This window comes from Lemur catta, chromosome 1, assembly GCF_020740605.2.
Source record: "Lemur catta isolate mLemCat1 chromosome 1, mLemCat1.pri, whole genome shotgun sequence".
NCBI classification, from domain to species: Eukaryota; Metazoa; Chordata; class Mammalia; order Primates; family Lemuridae; genus Lemur; species Lemur catta.
Window position 1 is genome coordinate 66,232,496 of NC_059128.1, and position 22,238 is coordinate 66,254,733.

Sequence of the window (22,238 nt, forward strand, 5' to 3'; positions counted from 1 at the left end):
AAAGCACCCCATACCCCAAATGGGATAAATTCATAGACTGTTGCTGCTAAGGCGCCAGAGGGGTCATCTGGACCCACTTCCCCATTTACAGATGAGGAAACTGAGGCTTGGAGGCGAGAGATCTACTCTAAGTTACATTGCTAATTGGCAGCAGAGACTAAAGCATGGCTCTATTTGATTCTCGAGCCACTGTTTCTCCCTTCCCACCACACACTTGAATGTCCTGTGTCATGTACTCTATTCTCTTCTTCCCTTTGGCCCGGAAACTTGATTTCTTTGGGTGCTTAATTTCAATTAAGCAAGCATTTCTCAAGCACTTACTTTTATAAAGGACCCTATTAAACACTTCACAGTATATAAAAGAATCTCTGTTCTCAAGGATCTTTCAGTTTTAATAGGCAGATATTCCCAGTAATAAAAGAGTTCTGTAGCTGTATGTGTTGCAGATTGTCTAAGATTCCACAGCTAAATTTGGGATACAGAGGGTTAGAGGAATGTGAAGGATGCGTGGGGGAGAGACCACAGTCTAGGCTTTACACAGGAAGTGAGGCTATTTCTGGAGAAACTATGTTTGTCCTAATCTAGGGTATTATTCTCTACTTCGATATGACCTAGTGAATTAGTTCTACTGTTATTTCCAACTTAAGGTTCAATCTTAAATTCACAGAAGGTCAACTGATAAGACAAGTATGATGGAATCCAAGGATGATACAATACACGTAAGCCTTAAACCACATAAAACAAGGGTGGGGTGGTCAACGTTTACCTGGAGAGACTAGAAGCGTAGTCCCCTTTCCAAAGGTGAGTTTGTTGTATCCTGTAGTCACACTATAGCCAACCCCTCTACAAAAATGGCCTGCAGTGTTGGGCTTTTCAACCTATGATCTGCTTGGTGAAGGGCAAAGAAAACTATCATTCATGGAGAACTTAGTATGCGCCAAGCAGGTTAAGAACGTGCATATATTACATTACCTCTGGGCAACAACTGTGCCATGAACTTAGATGTTATTATCCTTATTTTGCAGATGAGGAGTGATCCAAGACTGAGCAGGTTGGGCCAGCACTGCTAACAAAGACAAATATCCTGGATACAAGACATTTTTGGCAGAGGACAGATATATCTCAGGAGAAGCTCTTAGGGGACAGGAGAACCCACCTCCGTGTTCCTGTACAGTGGAGTTAATTATTTTGCTAGAACCAGACATCAGAACTCAAGCAACAGTGATCCCAATAAACTCAAGCAACAGTGATCCCCCAAAACTCCAGTTTATCTTCCATTACACAATCATTTCTTGAGACATGGAGACATTTTACCCTCAATCTTTCTGTTACCCCTCTGATACCTTACTCACCAGGCCTGACCAGCAGTCTGGTCCCACTCCCAAAGGTCCATTTATAGCCTCCATCTTTCCCACAGTGTTTCATAGTCAGCCAAAAACACACACAAGCCCACACACCCTTCTCATACCTAAGGCCTAGAGATACGGCCCTTTCACCTACAAAGGGGGTTACATCTTATTTTCTTTTTGCATTACACATAACACGCAGGCCATTTGACTCATTGGGTACTTAACAGTGCAACACTTACAATGAAGTCTCTACCTACCCACATCTCTGGGTCTATCGCCATCAAACTCCTGATTTTCAACTCTATTTATCCAACAAGTGTAGCTAGCCTTTTTTCCATTTCCATTACAGTTATCAATTTTGAGATTCCTGACATAGTATCAGCCCTAATTTTAACTTCAATTGATCTGAAACTTCATGGAATAGCATCCAGATCAGGATGAGTGGCAGCTTCCTGCTCCCCCAAGTTTGTTTTATAAGCTCAGTGACTCCATGGGAGACTTTTTACTCACTTGAGTCCTATTCTGTCCCCAAAGCCAAGTGTCCCTCTGATTAAAGGACATTCACTGTGCTTCAAGTTTGGTAAAAAGCACCATTTGTCTTCTCTTTAGTCATCTTTTGCAAATTGACTATTTTCCATTGGCCTCACAGGCAATGTCTTAGTTTTTTTTTTAATATTAAAAATGAACACAAATTAGATGAAATGATACAACTAAAATGTTAAGAGGTGGATGAGGGCTCCTTTTACAATCTGAAAACAGGCAGAAAAGAGCAGGCCCATTATATCCCATTATGAGCTCCAAATGTTACAATCAGAGAGCAGACAACATGAGAAAGAGGAAATGCTTAGGAAATTGGACTCACTTGGGATGACTTGAAGCTTTGTTCCGGTTCCAAAGGTAACTTTCTGGTAACCCCCAGAATTCACACTGTAATGCAGGCCTTTACAGAATGGCTTCCCCTCCCCTGCCACTCTCATTTGGGTGGCATTCAAGTCACTACCCTTGAGTAGGAGAGAGAGTGCTTTTTTCCCCAATGCCTATGGCTACAGAGCCACATGAAAATAGATATTTTACTTAGCACCTACATATTTTCTTTATGTTAAAAGAATGATATGATCTGACCTAGTTCTTTTTGTTCTGTGAACAAATAATAATAATATTTTACATGTGTATAGCATTTAAGAATTTCCAAAACACTTTCACGTACCTTGGCTTATTTTATCTTTAAAATAACTTATGAGGTGATATCAAATGCTTTCATTTTACAGATAAAGAAACTGTGCCCCAGAGGCACTATTAAAGGCAGGTATAAGAGAATTGGAATCATTCAGCCAAACTTTCTGCCTTTTTCTTCAGGATCAACTCTCTGGGCTGTTTCAGTCTGTTATTTTTGGTTCATCTACATGACTATTTTTCCTCCACAGTGAGCTCTTGCTGTCCTCTGTGCCATTACTTTAACATTTCTTTCTACATCAGAATGCACTTAAGTCTTCATAAACCATTAATTTCTCAACACTTGGGCCTTACAAATACTGTAGTGAGTTCGGTGGGCTTCAGTAGCCACATTAAACCTCCCACTTCAGTGACATATTGCCTACTTACCGGGTTTTACGGATAATCTTGCCCCACTCTCAAAGATGAATGTGTTATAAATCACAGCATTGTGCTGTCTGACAAAAATGCCCAAGCTATCTTGATAATAATAGATTAATGTGATTAGCACACATCTATCCTCCCTCATGGGAGCTCTGGTTGGGATTCCCTCTTTTTGATACTGGAATAAAGACTAAGCCATGGAATTAAGCCCGTGAAAGCCTCTGTTCAGGGCACAATAGTAGTGGTACAATAGCTGTAGTGGAAAGCCTGAGTCCAAGTGATATTCCCTAGACAACTCTGAAACTTACTTCTTTCAAAAAGATTTGCATAATTCCACCAAGTAATCTTGTATTACTAGTTAAAGGATATCAGCTCTGATCCCCATTTTTACCTAGGAATCAACACCTGTACATAATCTCATTTTACCAGTGTTTGGCAAACTGCTCATATCCTCGTAGGCAATCTTTCTTTCATCACCTTGTTTAAAAAATTTTTGTGAGCATGGAGCGGGACATGGGATATGGTTAGAGGGTTAGGGGTGGGGGACAGAACCCAGTTTTCATTTTGTTTTAATGATTTTCATCATTAAACTCCAATACTCTTTGACTTAAAGATTAAGGAGATATTTAGTCATATGTACAATAAAAGACCACAGAGTAAGTAGAAGCATGATGATCAATAACTACCAGGCACTTACTGGGGCTCACTGATACGGTGGTTCCTTTCCCAAAGATCAACGTATTTCCCGCCTGGTAGGCACAGTGAAATCAGGCCCTGCAAATACCTCATGTACCTGCTCACTCAAACCCACCTTTATACAACTACAAACAACGGAAACTTGCATTCTGTCCTTGCCTTCGACAAGGTTCTCAGTGGGTTTTCAGGGTTTGGGTCTGCAATAACAAAGCTCTGTAATTTCATGAGAAGGAGGGGCAGCTTGTAAGTAGGTCCTTTATTCACTCAGTAACTTCACTGAACCCCCCGACATGTACGGCATTGCACTGAGCACTGAGGACACAGTGAGAGCCGCTCAGATACTGTCCCTGTCCTCACGGCACTTACGGTCTAGGAGGAGGAAAACAATAAACAAATGCGTAGATAATTTAATGTCAAGTGATAAAAGTATATGGATTAAAATTAGGCTGGCAGGATAGAGAGCAACCAGGCAGTGGCTGTGTTTGATGGCTTGTTAAATTGGCTGGACAGGAAAGGCCTCCGAGGTTATGTCTGCAGTGAAATCCAGGCATGGAGAAGTTAATCATCACCCCCATTTACAGATAAACAGATTGAGGGGCTCAAAGAGCACAGCCTGGCTCCAAATCACAGGGTGTCAACATGAACACTTAGAGCATGCCTTCTCCCTGCTGAAGTACTAGATGTAATGAATTCCTGTTTGGAAAAGATAAAGTAAGGCAGAGATTCTTCTAGAGTGATATTGGGATATTATCTGGGCAAGGAAGCTGTGGCACTGGCCATTGTAAGAGGACACCAGCTGGAAGAGAAGGTGTGGCATCTCAGAGCAGCTTCCTCTGATGGAACGGGCCACTGAGCTAAGGAGATGTCTTCCTTCTGCTTCCCTATGAAGCTTGCCAACAATGTCCACTATTTCCTGGAAGCATGAGCTCTTCTAGTTGAAGTGGGGAAGGCATGGAGAGTATTCTGCTCCCCATGAAATCCGGATAAATTGAGAACATCTGGCAGTCCGCTTAGAATTCCAAAAAAGCTTGCTACTAATACTTGTCTCAATAACTAACTAATCAAATGCAGAACACATGGCAATACTTACTGAGATCCACCTTTAACATGGTCCCCCTTCCAAAAACCAGCTTCTGGGAGCTGGAAAACCCCACAGTGATCCATTTCACCACAAAAACCAAAGGGTGCTTCATTTTCAAGCACAGGAATTCTCCCAGGGTTCTTTTGCTTGGTTGAAACCTAATCCAACACTAAGTGCACATCTAGGTAAACTCAAGAAAAATCTTAAGCTCACACACGTAGGAAGGGTAGAAAGCCTTGGAAGCCATTTACTAACATCTCCCAGCCTCACACATTTCTCTGGGCTTTAGAAGATCTCCAGGGAAATTCTTGGCCACCAATTCTCATGTTCTTTTTCCCTCATAATTAGAAAGTTCTACCTTATATCCAAATTCAACCCTTTCTCTGCCATAGCCAAAGTCCATGAAATATGTTCACCTTTAAGTTTACCCTCAAATGGAATTTTTCATAAAATCTCACTTTTGAAAATCATGAATCATCTGACCACCCATACTTTTCAAAGAGATTTCACATATATTGTCTCATTTGAGTCTCACAGAATCCCTTGACATAGTCAAGGCTAGAATCATAATCTCCACGTTATACGTGAACTGAGATTTAGAGAGTTTGAGTATCTTCTCATGGCTACGTAGTTAGGAGTGGCTGAACCAGGGTCCATGCTGTCTTTCGGCTCCCAGTTGAATGCCTTAATGATTTATTTTGTACACATTCATGTGCAAGACCCTTGTTAGCCCTGCCCCAGTGAAAGAGACAATATCATCAACAAAATAATACTCCCCCCCTCGAAAAATCCCCTCCAGCTCAAATCCTTTAAAGAGCAGTGTCTTTTTAATCCTCACACACTTTCTGTGAACAAGGAGATAAGGATTACCAATATTACAGTTAACATTAATTGGGAAGAGTGAGGGCCAGAGGAAATAAATCAGAATAATGGTTATAGAGACTGCAGTCTGGTACTGGCAGTAATATTTAGATCCTTAGAAAATGTGAGTCCTTGCCCTGCTATGGTGACCATGTTCAAATCACTTTACTACTCTGAATAGAGGGAGTCAGCCCTTTCCACCTTCCTCTGCCTCTTGGGACATTCAAATAAGATATGTGAAGAAATAAAAGTAACTTTATTGTTTCCCTTTTTTTAAGAAAATAGACCCTAGAAAACCTCAAGATAGCAATATCCTTTACCCATGCTGAATTTGTACATACGTGTTTAAGCAGAAGAGCAACACTAAACATTTTTAAGGCAAGTTCGAGATATTTATCTGGGCCAACACAGCACACTCAATTTAAAATTGATGACTGGGCTCAATTGTGGCTCAAGCCCCCATGCTTACTTGGCTTAACGATCAACTTGGTTCCACTTCCAAAAGTTAGCTTGGTCCCTGCAGCGTTGTTCACACAATGATTTGAGGCTCAGCACAAACCACAGGGACCAAGGAAATCACACTCAGTAGACCCCTGACAGAGGACAGTCTCTATGGCCTTGGAAAGGTGGAGGGGTTGCAACGTTTGGGGTAATCCTGTCTCCTAGCACTGTAATCTCTTCATAGAGCTGGAATGCTTGTAGGTGGGCACATATTTGGGTCTAACCCATTCATATAGTTATTCAATACTCTGCTTTGGATGTTTAGATCTGGTTCTGTGAGTAAGGGTAATTGCTCTTGACCAAAACCTCATTCAGGGGCCCATTTGGGCATTTTTAACTTGCAAGGGCCCTTTTAGTCTGAGACTGGGAAGTCCTACAAGCTCTGGGAACCTTCACGGCCAGGCTCTTCATACATTCAGAATAGAAATACGGAATGAACTGACTCATACACATGCATGCACTTGCTAACAGGGGCTCTCCATTCAATTTAGTGCCTAGGAAAGGTCCCAAAGAGATGATGGATACTTTAGTCCTGGGCCCACCCAGGCCCTTTCAGTCACCATACCTGCTGCACTCTCTGGATCAGCTTTACCTTCTTTGATCAAAGTTCAGACCCAGACTCCCTCTAGCCATTCTAGAGCCCATCCAATGGTGAGGCTTGCCCCATGGAAGGGGTCGAGCAGGCTTCTTGGGGAAAGTTTACAGAGCATCATGGAGAGGTCATTCCCAATAAGAAAAGAGTGTAGGCTGGTGGATCCTCTGGCAGGGAGACAGCCAAGAATCACAGGACCCAAGAAAAATAAACCTTGTAAAGCTGTCCACCAGTTTGGCTTGCCCATTCTGGGTGGAGAGCCATACCCTTCCCCCAGTGCTGGGTGTGGACCAGAGCGGGTGTTTTGGGATGTTATGCATGTGCTAGTGGGACCACCACATTTTCCTCTTGGATTCTTGGGTTCCTAAAAGGGACTCTCAGTTATCTTGGTCTTCCCTCTGCCTCCCCACCCCAGTCCACTGGGGAGAGGGGTCCTCCAGGAGAGGCACCACACATATTTCTTTAGTTTCTTTCACCTCCCTTTTCATTTTCTTAACAGTAACATTTCCCTGAGTAGAAAATGACCCACTCACCAGGCCAGACAGTCAGCTGAGTTCCTCTTCCAAAGTACAGCTTCCCCACACTTGAGCCTCTGTCGGCACAGTGCTCATCCCCTTTACGTGAACCTGGCCCTGACGTTCCCCATCCTCTTTCCCCTGCTGCTTTGGGCCTAGGGTTGAAAATTCACCTCCATCGTCTTTAAGTGGCGTTAGGTCTTTTTCTCGTGCAGCTGGCAGTCTGAGCTGGACAATCAGTCCTCAGAGGCTGTATCTCAAAGGACAAATGATCTGTGGTAACAATATTCTTTCCACCTTCAGAGTTCCCTCCCATCAGAAAGCAATTACACATCCTTTTGAGAGTGTTTAAATTGAAAGGAGCTTCACTCCCCTGGCCCTATTTCCCAGCATAAAAGGCTGCTCACTTACTTGGATTGCCATTATGTTTGCATCCCTTTCCAAAGCTGAGGTTGTGGAAACTTGGATAGGCCAGGTCTGTCCTTTGCAAAATCACCCCACTTCCCGCATTCGACCTCTGGTCCTCCCTCCAGGCATTCTCTTTATCTCTTCTTCCCTTTTTCCTCCCTGTTATCTCATTTTATTTTCCCATTTACTGCACTAGGAAATCATATCCCACCATCTTCTGGGCGTAAAAACCCCAAGTAGGCTTTAGCTCATGAATAATTTGATGAACTATTTCTTTAGCTATCAAAATAAGAAGCAGCAGCAGGTCTGAGCTCACCTTTTAAATCTCTAGGCTTGAGTCATAGGATCTTAGCATTCAGAGTTGAAAGGGAGCCCAGAGGTTATTCAGTGTAATATCTAAAGTGGCGTAGAAATCCCTCCTGCAACGTCCTGATGGTTAGCCTTAAGGACCCAACGTGAGGCTCTCCAAGGAAGCAGAGATCACCCTTCACAAAGCAGCCTTTCCCCTGCAGCCCAGTTCTACTTGTTCAGACGGGTTGTACAGGAGGCTTGGGCACATCTCCTTTCGCCTGCTGGTTTTGATTTTGCCTCTGTGCTAACCCCTTCCAGGGTCTACAGAGCAGCTCTTCAAATCTTTGAAAAGAGTTCTCTCTCTTCTTCATACTGTCCAGCAATATCCTCTCTCACCTATTTCAGAGACCTGAGATAACTTCAGATAGTTCAGTTTTTATCTGACCATGAAGACAGTGCCCTCAGCAAATGAGTCACTGTGAAGGCGTACCTGAGGAGGAGAGCTATTTTGGGGGAAAGAGGAGGTGAGGGAGACAAGAGGGGTAGAAAGGCTACAGTTCTAATGCACACTGAGAAAGCTTTTGGAATTTAGTTACCGATTACCTGTACTTCCCAGGTGAAATTGCTCATACACATATCTACCATTTTGTCCAAAATTACTGTGGAATTTTCCTTTTTTACTTACTTGCTCTTACAGTTACTGTGGTTCCAGCTCCAAAGCTGAGCTTGTAGTTATTAGAGCCACAGTGCTAGATCTCCCTACACAAACCTGGTCAAGACCTTGGTTAGGGATAGGCCTGGCTCTGTCCCTCATCTGCTACGAGCCCTTGGGTAGTTATTTCAACCTCTTTGCTTTGTTTTTAACTTCCACACAGTTTCCTCATCTGTGAAAGTGGGGATGATAATATCTATCCCAGAGGGTTGGTGGGAGGGTCAGATGAGTTAAGGTGTGAAAAGGGCTTTGCACATTGCAAGTGTTCAATAAATGTTAGTTATTAGAGTATTATCAAGGCTATCTAATTCTTTTCATCTTTAGAAAATACATACAATTTTAATTTGCATGTCTTCTCTATGAAATCCTAGACATTCACAGGTACTTCAAATTATACCCAAATGTTCTTTTGTCAAGTAGCAACAGTGTAAATAGGGATATTTTCCTTATATAACATCCCAAGAGCATAGTTGGCAGTTTCAGAATGTTTACTGAATCATAGGATTTGTTTATTACATTTTATATCTGTTCAAACTACATATGAATAAGGAATAATAAAATGTTATGAGTGGGGACCCAGAACACAAAATAAAAGCTCAATATACTCAAATACAAACTGATAAGAGAAATTTAGTATAATAAAAGTTAACTATGTTAACTTTTTCTTGTAGGCAACTTCAACTTACTTGGTTTTACATTGAGTTTGGTCCCAGATCCAAAGTAAAATCTGTTGTTGTTGTACACCATGTTCACTACCATTACAAAAAGTCCCCTGGGACTTCCTGAAAGGGAGATGTATTATCCAGAGATGACCAACTAAGTTAGGCCAAGACTGACCCAGCCCCACCAATTCATTGCTAATTCCCTAGGAAATCTGAGAACCGAAGCGAGGACTGTGCTGAGAAGACACATTCATTATCAGAGACAGGCAAGATAAGGCAACTGGGTTTCGTCAGTAGTCTTATCGATTTCTTTTCTTTAGTTTTCTGCTTGGGTTCATTCTTGTGTCCTCTGTGCTCAATGCACACAATATTTGAGACAAGGACATGACAAGTAAATGCTCCTTACCTTTTTCTTTTCCTAATTTTAAATGAAAATTTCCCTAGGGCAGACTTAACTAAGAGGAAAATTCTTATTCTGCCTTTAGTTCCAGGGCTCTGTGATGGGTTCGCTTTCAGATACAACCTGGGTCTGGGCTGTAATTTACAACCAGACCTGAGCTTCTCTCAAGGACATCCCGAGCCACACCAGCTAACCAGCTATTTCTATATGCACGATCTAACAAGGCCACTATAGCCTACATGTCAGGATACCTACATTTACAACCAAAATGTACTTTAATGCCCACATTGACATTCCCTCCCAGACTCCACAGTGAAACGGTACATTTTGGCTTTTTTTCTTTTTTCGCTTCCTGCCTGCATATTCCCTTCGAGGGCGGGGTGGGGGGGAAGAAAAAAAGAAAAAAGAGCCTGCAGTGTTGGCTGTCATTTGCAAGTCTAGATGAAACATTATTTATGGGCAAAATATTTTGCTGACAATTTCAAGAGAAAGGAAACCTCAGTGCCAACAGTTAGACGCCCACACAGTTTGGATTTAAACAAATCTCAGCAAATGAACACAGTTATGAGAAATAAAATAGAGGTGACTTCAGTCTCTGCCAAGTAATTATAATACTTACACAGTTTTGGAGGGCAAGGGGCTTGCTTGTTCTTACTTGTAGAAATAATAAGCAATGTGTTACAGGAATGCTTTGCTGGAAGAGCACCAGAGAGCTATAGAAATAGAGTCTCATTTAAATATCTTAAATAGGCACCTATGTGTTTAAAGACTTATGTGGAAATAAGCTAGAATTGGCTAGCAATGTAGATGGCTAACAACTAGACTTGGTTTAAGATAGTTCCTGGTAAAACCATGTTGTAGCAGATGGTCTGCTCCTAGTGCAAATGTTATCAGAAGCAGAAGTTCCCTTTCTGGAATCTGCTCCCATTATTCAGCAATTCTAGGTTAGGACGGATTCTTCCCTAGCCATTTTCATCAACTCCTATTTGAACTTAGCAAAAAGGCTTCTCTTTTTCTTCTTTGTCCCTGATACATATTTCCCTTCTCACTTCACCCTTTCCAGTGTGCATTGTTAGTGTCTCTCCCCATCTTCAACCCCAGGCCCATTAAGTTATTTGTGCAGAAAACATTTATAGACTAGTAAATCAGTGCAAATAGCATTAAACTGTGGTGGCCTACCAGGTACAACCGTCAATTGGGTCCCAGATCCAAAGGTCAGTTGCCAGCCTGAACCGGAAGAAACACTGTGATATGCTCAACAGCAAAAACCAGATCACATAGGCCAGGCCGGCAGGGCACTGAGTAAAGAGTTGGCAGCTGGTTGCTTTATGAATTAGGCCTGTGTCACTGTCAATCTAGATTTGGTCTGGAGTAACCAAACTGACTGTTTACAAATGCTAAATAAATCCTTCTTTGTCTTTACAATCCCGTGTTCTTTTAGGGGATCTTTTATTACAGCTTTCCACTACAGAGTTCTAGGCATCAAATCTATGTTTTCAATATATATGTAGAGTAAGTGCTCTCTGATTTTAGATGTCAAACCAGCATTTGGATATGTTCATCCAAGGAAACTCACAAAGCCCAGAACGAAGAATATTTCTCTGTTGTGGGCATCACTGGATTGTGCCACCACAGAACTGCCCAAACTCTGGAATCCTCCTTAGGCTGAGTGTGAAGAATCTAAATGAGGTAGGTCTAGAGCTGGCACTGTCCAGTTAACTTGGCCACTAGTATCATATTGATAAAATAATTTTATAATGATCAATTATCAGGGAAATTGCTAGTTTTCCACTTTGCTTTTGGGCCATTTCCTTTCTCATGACTTAAGTAGTATCTGTGTTGATTTATCTGCTAAAGGACTTTAAAACTGTCCCCCAAAACCAATTTTAATATTTCCTAAGGTAGTGGGGATGGATAAAAGGGTCATGCCCAAGAGGGACCAGGGTGTGCATTGTCATATCTGGGAGAAAAAATGGGATTCCCCCTCCAGAATATAAGTCCCCTGAGGGCAAAATCACATTGAGTTTGTTTCCTGCTGGATCCCTGGTCAGAGCACTGAGCCTGGCATAGAGTCGATGCAAAAAAATATTTGTCAGATGAATCTTGCAGACTCCTCAAACTTCAGATTTGAGCAAACTGACAGGTTTGGCAAACTGGAGATTTAAGGTCTAGTCTTAGCTTGTCCACAGACTTGTTGAAGGGCCATGATCAGTCTCTTCCCCCAGTCCCAGTTTTCTCACAAATGGAGACAGTCAGAAAGGAAGATTTTAAAGTTTCTCTCTGCTCCATGAGGCTATGCTGTACACATTTTTGGCCTAAAGTCTCAGAAACAGAAAGTGTCCCTCAGTACTCATGCATCAACTTATTTTAAAAGGTGATTTTCAGACTTTGGGAGAGACTAATCGTATTTATTTTGGTCAATGATTATTATTTACAAGGTTTCTTCCTTCTATAAATTGACATAATCTCATTCAAAGAGAATTGTGCCTTAGAGGGCTTGTTAAGGAATTAGAAATCTTGTCACCAATTACTGTACAAATCCGGGGCTATGATCCAAGCCAATACTCCAAGTAATCAGTCATACACTTTAGTCCCAACACATACATTCAGGAGCAAGGCCCAGAGACACCCTTACATGGCCCATTTTGCACCCAGATGCCAGATCCTAGCCAGGGAGAATTTTGGCCTCCTATTTGACACTCATTCCCCTCTCTAAACATTCTTCATACAGTGTATAATTGGGTCTAAATCAGCCCTTAATCCACAAACATTGCTTAATCCAGGGATACAATTTTATACTTACTGGGCTTCACAGATAACTTGGTTCCCTGTCCGAAGATAAGCTTTCCTCCCTGGTTATAATTCACACTGTGTTACATATCCTGTCAAAAACACATCCAATCTGCCTGAACACATTTCTAATCCTCCACCCCCAAATCCACAGATCGCTCCCACACCACAACGTGAATCATGGCTATACTTCTTACTGTAACTTTTTTCCTTATAAGGGGAACAACGGTATTCACACAGGGACTGATGGAGAATAACGAGAATTCCTATTTATGTCAAAATGTTTCTATTTAACACCAAACTGATCTCTCATTTTTGCTTAATGGCTCTGGGTACTGCTGTTTGGGGAAATGGCTTCCTTTCACATGAGTTTCTCATAGTCTCAGCTAGAAATCCTTAGCAGGCGGGGGTTAAAAGTAAGGGCAGGCGAGGCTCCAGGGAATCAGGCTTACCTGGGGTGACCACAACTTGGGTCCCCGCTCCAAAATTCAATTTCCCCCAGCCGCCAGTTGTCACACTGTGACAGACACCTCTACAAAATGGCTTCCCCAGAGAAGACAGCTGCTAAATGAAGACAAACTGCTCATGGGGAAACAATCTTGCTACAAAATGAGGCAACTGCATGATATGAGATACAAGCTTTTCCTCCTTCTCTTCTAATTTCTCTTCTTGGAAGACACTGAAGATGATGTGTGCCAAGAGCTGCACTTCCGGGGCAGCAGGGCCCGAGAGCAGCACCACTGGGGTAAGGAAGCCTGGGTGCCAGCCCTGGACTCCGCAGTGGTAGGAATCCCCCAGTCTAGGAGTTTGCCTAAGACTCCACCCAGTCCTCAGCACTGCCGCTCAAAACACAGCGGATTACAAGTGCTACCCTCTCATTTAAATAACTGGCGTTTTGGACTCACGAGTCTAGTGGGAAAACTATTTCAGGATCCTTGGGTTCTGTTCCTGTTCAAAAAGTTTTAATCACTGGTCTTTCCTTACTCAGTTTCTAAATCTGTTGAATGGGCATAACTATGTTAGAGTCTCCTTCTCAGGAACATCTCGCCATCAGAGGTTTTACTTACTGGAAGTCTGACAGAGTGGACGGATCCAAGGCCAGGTTATTGGTGGGGTCCTGGTGGGTTTGTTCCTCTCCATACCTTCCAGAGCCCCTTCAAGGATGAACAAGATGACTAGATCCTAGGACTTGGTCTGTCTAGCCCCTTTAATGTCCTTCTGACCCAAGGAGGCCTCCATGGAAAAGACAGCAGGTTTTACTCTTGGAGATAATCATATTCAACACAGAATTTAAATTATATGTCACTTACTTGGCTTGACAAGGAGCCTTGTCCCCTTCCCAAAGACAAAGGAGAAGCCTTGTCCTTCCCCACAGTGATTATCTCAGCATCAAAAACCTGCCAGCTCAGCTTTCCCTCCCACAAAGCCCTCCTGAGGAGGGAACTTCCCATGTGTTTCCTCCAGTGTAATTCATACAGGTTTGTGCTTTTTCTCCCTTTATAAGTGAGCCCCTCCACTTCTTATTGAACTCATGGTTCTGTTCCATACTCCCTCTCTACCTCTCTCTTCATTACTGCTCCTGAGGTCACAGTGGACCCCTGGCCTCAAGCTCCTCCAGTTTATCCCCGTGCTGAACATTGGACGCATCTCCTTTCCCCCATATCTGTACTTACAGGGCAGCACAGACAATCTGGTTCCAGAACCGAAGATCATATTCTGGGCATAGTTATTCCCACAGTGCTTCTGGGCTCAGCAAAAACCCCCTAGGGCTTCCTCCCCACATGCCAGGACATCTCAACACCACAACAACCCAGGACCCAGAACCTGTGTTTTTGGCTGCAGAGTGAAAAAGCCAGCCCATCTGTCAAGTCCCGAAAACAAAGGGAGTTTGGGACCAAGCAGGCAGAGGTTCCAAAACTTAACCCTGCAACCCCCAGTGTCCCGCAGGATGCAGCTCTGCATTAATGAGCCCGAGTCTTTTCATGGAGAGAGGCTTCAGGGGCTGGGGAGAGGCTTAAAGAGGTTCTCATGTCTCCTCCTGCCTTGAGGCAGGGCTGCACTCCAATCACCCCTGATAGCAGGGCGTCTATCTCCTTTCAAAAACCCTCCAGAGAAAGTGCCCTGGCAACTACTCCTGACAGCTCATTTTCACTGTTCAAAAACCTATTAGGAAGGTTTTAGCACTAACCTAACTCCCTTCTTGCAGTATTAGCCACGTCCTGTGGTCTGAATCCTGGTGGAGCTGGAGCATGAGCCCCTCCGTCTTCTGTCTAATGCTTCCTTTCCTGGATTTAGAAATGACTCAACTCCTACCTTACCTTCAACCTCTTTTCTTTGAAATAAACTGCCCCATTTTGCCTCCACAAACATTACTGATCCTCCACCTCCAGGTTTCAGAGTTTCATTTAGTGGCTCCTTTTAGGAGTCATATCTCTCGTGAGCTGCATTACCCTGAAGAGAAGTCCCTTCCCTGTGAAGCCTCCATCCTCCCTCTGTCACTGCCTTTCCACAGGGGGAGCCCATCTCGTGGGAGGGGCTCCGGCCACTTTGGAGGCTGTCGTATTGGGGTCAGCTTGCTGACGGGGTGGTATGAGGTTTCAGTTTCTGCAACACTTGCCCTGCTGTCGTGTGAACTGCATCCCTGCTCCACCGGACAGTCCCAGCCACGCAGCTTTCTGCAGAAATCTACCCCCCCCGCCCACCCCCCCGCCTCTGACACTTGGATGATTTTGTATTCAAATTAGTCAGGATTCTTTCTATTTCCACTTTCAAATCCCAGGTGAAGAATTTCATAGAACAGGCTGACATTCTCCACCCTCCCCCCATTCCAGCTCCGCTCCTGATGCATGACAGAGCCTTGACAGAAGAGCCCGAGGGGCGAAACAAAAGCTCTGCTGTGCGTTAGAGATGATGTTTATCATTATTATTAATAGCTAGGGTTTAATGAGATTTTTCTCTGTTCTCAGCACTATGCTAAATACTTTAGCTGTATTATTTCATTTGATCCTTACAATAACTCAACAAGGTAGTTATATTTTTACTTTCATTTTATGGATGGGGAAACTGAGGCTCAGAGAGGTTAAGTACCTTGCCCGTGGTCACACAGGGCAAGGACTTGGATTCAGGTTTTTCTGTCTCCAAAGCTCATGCCGTACTGCCTAATCCATAATTACTGAAGCTCAAAATGCCAAAGGGGACATGATGGCTGCAGAACTGGCCTCAGTGTTCAGCCTCACACACTACGGCAGATATTTTATTCTCAATGAAAAGAACCACCAGAACTAGACACACAGAGTTCTAGTGGTTCTTTTCAAACAGATTTAAATTGTAGCAGGGGGATCAAAGTTAGATGTGAGAAAGTACTTTCTGGCAGCAAGGGTTGCTCAATTTTGGAATTGATTACAGAAAGAGGCTGAGGAGTTTCCCACCCTAGACCATCTGACAAAGCCAGAGCGTATCCCATTTGGCCAAGAAGCCTGTTAGGAAGCCCGGGCAGGGGTGGTGGGCACTGAGTCATCCAGGTCCTTCTGGCATCCTCATTGGCTCAGTTATTGTTTGTGTCTCTATTTCTTTCAAAGTGTTGTCTATGCTCCTGAGAACCCCTCAGCATGAGCTAGAGCAAGAGTATGCGTGCATGTGTGTGTGTGCACGCGCTCACATCTCATTTTAAAGCAGAGAAGAGAACCAACTCTCTTTGGCCTGGGGAAATAACATTAATAAAGAGCCCAAGCAGATGCACAGGATTAAAGGAGTTTTCAAACTAATGATTTGATTGATTGCCCCTGAAGGCCTAGGTGAAGAAGAACACAACTTACTTGGCTTCACAGTGAGCGCAGTCCCATCCCCAAAGGTTAATTTGCCTGCATTGGTGGTACACAGTGTGCAGTGCTATTGCAATAACCTTGACTGGGGCCTCCAGGAAGACAGGTGGAGGTGGGGAAGGCAAGCAGGAAAACAAAACCTGAGATGACTGCCCATGGCCAAAACAACCTCCTTGCAATTAGGTTATAACGTGGGAGGAATACTGATAACTAGCACCTCCCCAGCCTGATTCTATTTGCTGTAATTTTCCTCGAAAGAACGGGCCTTGGCAGGAGCACCTCCTGGGAAATTCACTCCAAGTGGCTACTGCTCTGTCTCCTGGGATCCTGTCTTGTTTGTATTCCTGCAGGCCCTTTGTCCATTTTCATCCAATTCCTGCCTTTCCCCCCACTACTTTTCTTGAACCTTCCTCCTTGTGGAGGTTCACATAGTTTCCCAGGGAGAGACTACATGGATATTAAAAGCCCAAGCACACTACCCCAGGGAATATGTGCTTTAAAAACCTTGTTTTCCACTGGTATCATGAACCACCCAACACAAACCAAGCAAAGAAAACACCACCTGTGTTTTGACAGCTTCTGCATGATGGAAGATGGGCTTCTTGGGAAGAATAATTAGCCGGAAAGAAGAACTTACTTGGTGTGACCAGGAGTTTGGTGCCCTTCCCGAAAATGAGTCGGTAACTCCCAACGCTAGAGTATGCACAGAGTTTCCTTTGTTTGCAAAAACCCCGAAGATGCTGAGAAAAGTCAGACCACTCCCAGCATAGGAGCAGCTCTGACAAAAGCTCAGAGTATAACAACTACCAGACAATAGGCAAAAGAGAAGAGCATTACTGAGGCTTGCCATGGACTGGACCGTCCCTCAAAGTCCTGGCTAGTCTGTCGAGGTCATCTAGTCTGTCCTCCTGTCTTCAGCCAAAGGTGTTTTCTGACCAAAGACCTGCCTTGCTTTAAAGAGCTCCTAGTTTTGAAGAGCAAGCAACTATTCCTCATCTTTAATTGAAATCCTGCAGACTGCAGTCTGAGCCCTGGTCCCTTTGCTGCTTAAGATTCCCTAGGTGGAGACAGGATTTCACATCGACATACTGCACAGTCAAACTCATCACAATACAGCAAACCAGTCTCAGTGGTTGCTTTTGGGGAGGAAGCTGATATTGAAGAAATGGGTCAGGGTGAATGTTGGCTCTATCTGTAATCTGAATGGTTTACAGCGAGACATTTTTATGTATTACTTGTGCAAATTAAAATTAATAATAACATTAAACAGAAACCTACAATGTATTTAAAAATGGCTCTTGGACAAGCCTTTCTGTGCTCCCCTAAGCTAAGGCATCTGAAGTTGTTTGTGCTAGGGCTTTGGTCTCCTGTGGTCAGAGGCGGGAGCTGGGCCGGGGTGTGTGGTCAGAACAGGCTGGAGGCACTGAGGCCAGGCCACAGTGCAGGGCCCAGCCTGTGCTTGCCATGACTGCCTGGTCAGCTTTTGAATTACAACAGAGTAGACTGTTTCATCTTTCTGCTCAACACTAATGGCCCAATTCCTAATAGACCTTTCTTGAAGGCAAATGCATTCCTAGGTACACTGCAAAATCATTCAAGGGAAGAAGCCATTCTTGATCAAAATTAGGGATGGCCAGGAACACTTACTTGCAATCACAGAGAGTCTTGTGCCCTTTCCAAAGACAAGTTGCCTGTTTCCTGATTCCCACAGTGATCACCTCCATGACAAAAACCCTGAATGACTGGCCTCAGTGGTTTAAGAAGTTTCTTCTTGTTAATCCTCTTCCCTGGTAGAAACATTCAGAAATCTCTCCACTTAACCATAGGTTTTGTTTTTCCTTAGCACGTCTTTGCCCCCTTTTCCCTGAGCCTCTACAAAGTATGCTATTGTCAAAATGTCTCTGGCTTTGCCTGTCTACCCTACTTGATAAGAGCTTCTATACATGCAGTTGTGGCCCAAGGATGCATTTCTGAACTGCCTACAAACTTCCAGCTTATCGTTAGCCTGTGAAAAATATTCCAAAGGAAAAAACCTCTGTTTCTGGCCTCATGATGAACTCTTTGCTCTACTGGGAATAAAATGGAGTGATCACTTCTCCTAAACGAAGAAAAGAGTTCGGAAAATGGCACAGAGTGAGAAGGCTCAACACAAGACGTAGCTCTTGGCCACAGACCATCTTTGTTGTCTCTGACGTTAAAGTAGCTCCTAAAAAAGTTGTCTCACACCCACTCCTGGAACAAGGGAAATGAGAGAGCATGGGCCATCAGAGCCAGGAACCTTAGCAGAGGCCAAAGAGAGCCAAGCAGATCTTTTATGCAGGGTGGAAGGAGACGGGTCATGGGTACGCTGGGGTCATTTCCAAAATCAATTTAGTTGGAGCCAAAAATCACACTGGGTTTAACATTGTGTCCAAACAAAGTCCACTGGGGACAAGCCTGGGGGAAAGACTTGAAAATGAATTCTGGACAAAGTTTCATGGCTTTTTATTCCTCACAGTAGATAAACAATGAAAAAGAGAATTGATATTTAGGTGGAAGATGGGCAGCAACGTTCCCAGCACTAGAGGAGGAGAATTTGGTATGTACTAAGCTGTTGAAAGGCTGAGGACCAGGTCTCTGCAAGAGAACAAGGGCCCAGGACCCAGAGGCCACCTACACATCTTAGAGCCTAAGGAACTTTCCCACCCAACACTCCCAGCACTTTTAACTCAACAGGAGTCAATATCAGAAAATCACGTGAACAGCACTTACTGGGGAGAACATGAAGTTGTGTCCCTTTTCCAAAGATGACTTTGTAAGAACTTTGTTCACACTGTGATAGGGATCATAACAAAAACTCCTAGTAACTCTTTTTGGGAAAGCTACACATTCCTTGATGGATATTTCACCTTCATGGACTTAACACATTCCCATTTTGTCTCTTTTCCTATAATAAACAGGCCTCATTATCTGCTCAGTCATCTTTCTCTGTGTCTCTTGGTTGTTCTGCTTGAATTTCATGCTGCTTATTGCAAACACGCAGAGAGGAAATTGAATGACCTCATTTGACACTGAGAGTGAATTATAACAGCAACAATTCAACAAACTCCTTTCTGATATCAAATACAATTCTGTTACTGCAGGCAAAAAATGCCTGGCAGACAGCCACCGAACTAGAAATCCACTCTTCAGAGCCCAAACAAGGATGTGGGCAGGAATGGGCTGCTTCGGACACACATCTGAATTTCCACCTGGGAGGGACTGCATCACAGAGCCCTTCCCTCACCCTGGCTCTCAGCCTTAACTTTCAGAATCAGCCACGCCACCAAACTCTGAGGATACTTTGCCTCAGGTCAAGCACATGTTTGCTACACTCATTATAGCCCTGCCCGAGCTGGGGTCATAGAGATAATTCATTTTGGCCCAAAGGGATCCTGTTTCGTTTTTTTTTTTTTTGGAGGAGGGGGAATGTTCTCCTTTTGCAGTCCATGGATGTGGTCTCTCACCACCAAGAGATGGAAACTGTACGCCATTGCCATCAATCCTGACCGGATCCTTGTTCGTCATGTAAAGAACAAAGCCCCATTTCCTCCTGCTCATTTTCTCCCTCACCCCAAAGATGCTCTTTGCCATGGTCTTAAAAAAAGTTAACACGGATGGTTACATTTACTAGATCTAAAACAAACTTATGGAGTCATCTGGCTCGTTTCCTTGTCTGCTGGCATTTCCCACAGCTAAACCGTTTAAGAGCAGGCTATTCTATTTTAAAGCTCCTTGGGTTGGTCACCCATAGTTGCAATTATAAACTGTTGTAGGGTTTAATAACCCAGTTAATCAACTTGTCGACATCTGCCTCTTAATATTAATTTTTGGTCTGACATTTGGATGGGTCCTATTGTCTGTCCCCTCAATAGCAATGTGGGGGAACCAACACCCCAGGAGCACCCCAGGAAGGCCAGGCTCCTGACTGCCTCATTTCCCTGCTTTCCAATGAGGTATGTTTAAAATGCTTTTACTCCCCATGGAAGAAATGATCATTAAACAAAAATCTTGTCATCATGCCTGTCACTCTATTTCACTCTGAATTTCCTTTCAGGTGTTTATAAAGCCATCTGGGATCAGCAATTCGTCTCTGAATTGTTTATTTTCCCCCCATTGAATTTGAATAGTAAGGCTGTGTTTTCAGTGAAATTTGACATGTATGGGACTAGATGTGGACATTTGTCAAAATGGGATGATGTCTGCGTTTCCTATTAGATCTTTTGGAATAAATATATATGCAGGCAAAAGAGACAAAGAAGGTACCTTATGAATATTAGAAGCATTTAAAATGAGATAGTTTCTCATTTATAATACAAGGGAAGACAAATTCAAGGGAAGAAAAAAATAATACAAGGGAAGAAAAAAATAATACAAGGGAAGAAAAAAATCACAGTAAACACACAAATCATTGCAGAACATAATTTAAGAGATACTGTGGCTGTAAATAACTCATGGCCTCAATATCTCTCTGGAAAAAGAAGAGCTGAGTTACCATATTAAAGGTGATTTGGGATGGTCTAATTTTGCATCTATTTATCATTATTACTCTATTTTCAACAATCATGACTGTTTCACACATTTGCAAAAGTCATTTTTCAAGATGTACATTTGTTTACATATTAAATTAAATCTCCACTAACTTCACAGCACTTGTTTGGTCAAATATAAACAGAACATGGCCACTTACCGGGCTTCACCACCAGCTGGGTTCCATTTCCAAAGAAGACCCTGGCATTGTTATTCCCACAGCATTTCCTGCCTTTACGGAAAGCTTTAGTGAAACCCAACCAAACACATGGCACTCTGGCGAGGAGGCAGTTGGACTTTCTATGGTTTTTTTTTTTTTCCCTGTGTTTCTGGAAATGGGCTTTTTATGACAGGAAGAAAAAAAATTGGTTCTGCTACATAAAGCAAAACATTTCTCCTTTAAAAAGCCCAAACTTATGAGCTTTAAAACCCTTTTGCATTTGTAGGCTTAAATCTGCCAAAGCTGAATCAAATAACTTGTTAACAACTCTCACACTCACATGTGTGAACTCAGCCTCAGACACACAGGTCTGAAAGGATGATATATTCCTACATCCACAGGGATATTTCCTGCTACGGAGCCATCTGAACTCACCTCCAGACTCTACCTAAACTCCAGGGCCCTGTCCCCTACCCACTGGTCAAGTTATTTCTAAGCCTTCTCAGTGTGCAATAGTGCTTATGTGATAGCCTAAGAAAATATTTCATCAAAGAAGAGTAACAAAAGTCAAACAGTCCTATCTTTTCCCCAAGAAGTTCCACCATGGACTCATATGTAGTTTCAGCCAGGAAGGGGTAGAGAGTAACGACACACCATCTCCCACAACCTTAAGAAAGTCCAGTCCTGAAATAAATGGAAGAAGTGAACATTTTCTGTTATAAAGAGGATTGGATCCTAAAGGCAAGGATGAGGGCACGCGAGAGCCCCTTTATCACAAAGCTGTACATTGGCTGGGCTTTACACTAAGTATCTGGAGAAAAGAGAGAGGAGTGAGCATCCCAGATGGTGATACCAGGTCACTGACTTTCTTGGTTACAAGTAGAGCTTAAATAATAGACTTTTAAGCTTGGAGAGACAAGGAGGCTTGATCTCATCCCCAAAATGACTATGACTTGTTGATTCTTCATAGTTGAAGAGGAAGAGTTCAAAGCTGATTTTATTAGGCGTCCAGAGCAAACAAAAAGAACTTATTCTAGGGAAAGCGAAAGGGAAGCCAATGTAGGAAATAGAGGACGGTGTTACATGGATCACAGCTCTCATACTGAGCTAACTACCCTAAGCCTCCTCTTTCCCCTCCCCACCCCAGGGGGTTAGTTTTGCCTGACTTCCCAGCACTCTTCTGGAGTGTGGCTCTGGAGTCTCTTTTGGAAGAAAACTAAAACATGGCCTATAGAAGAAGGTGCTTATGTCAGGT

General features: G+C 43.2%; 1 gene segment (V, D, J or C); it reads right to left on the reverse strand.

Annotated features, from left to right (window-relative positions):
• The window catches only part of LOC123620673, a 477,715-nt gene that overhangs the window by 17,714 nt on the left and 437,763 nt on the right, over positions 1–22,238 (reverse strand).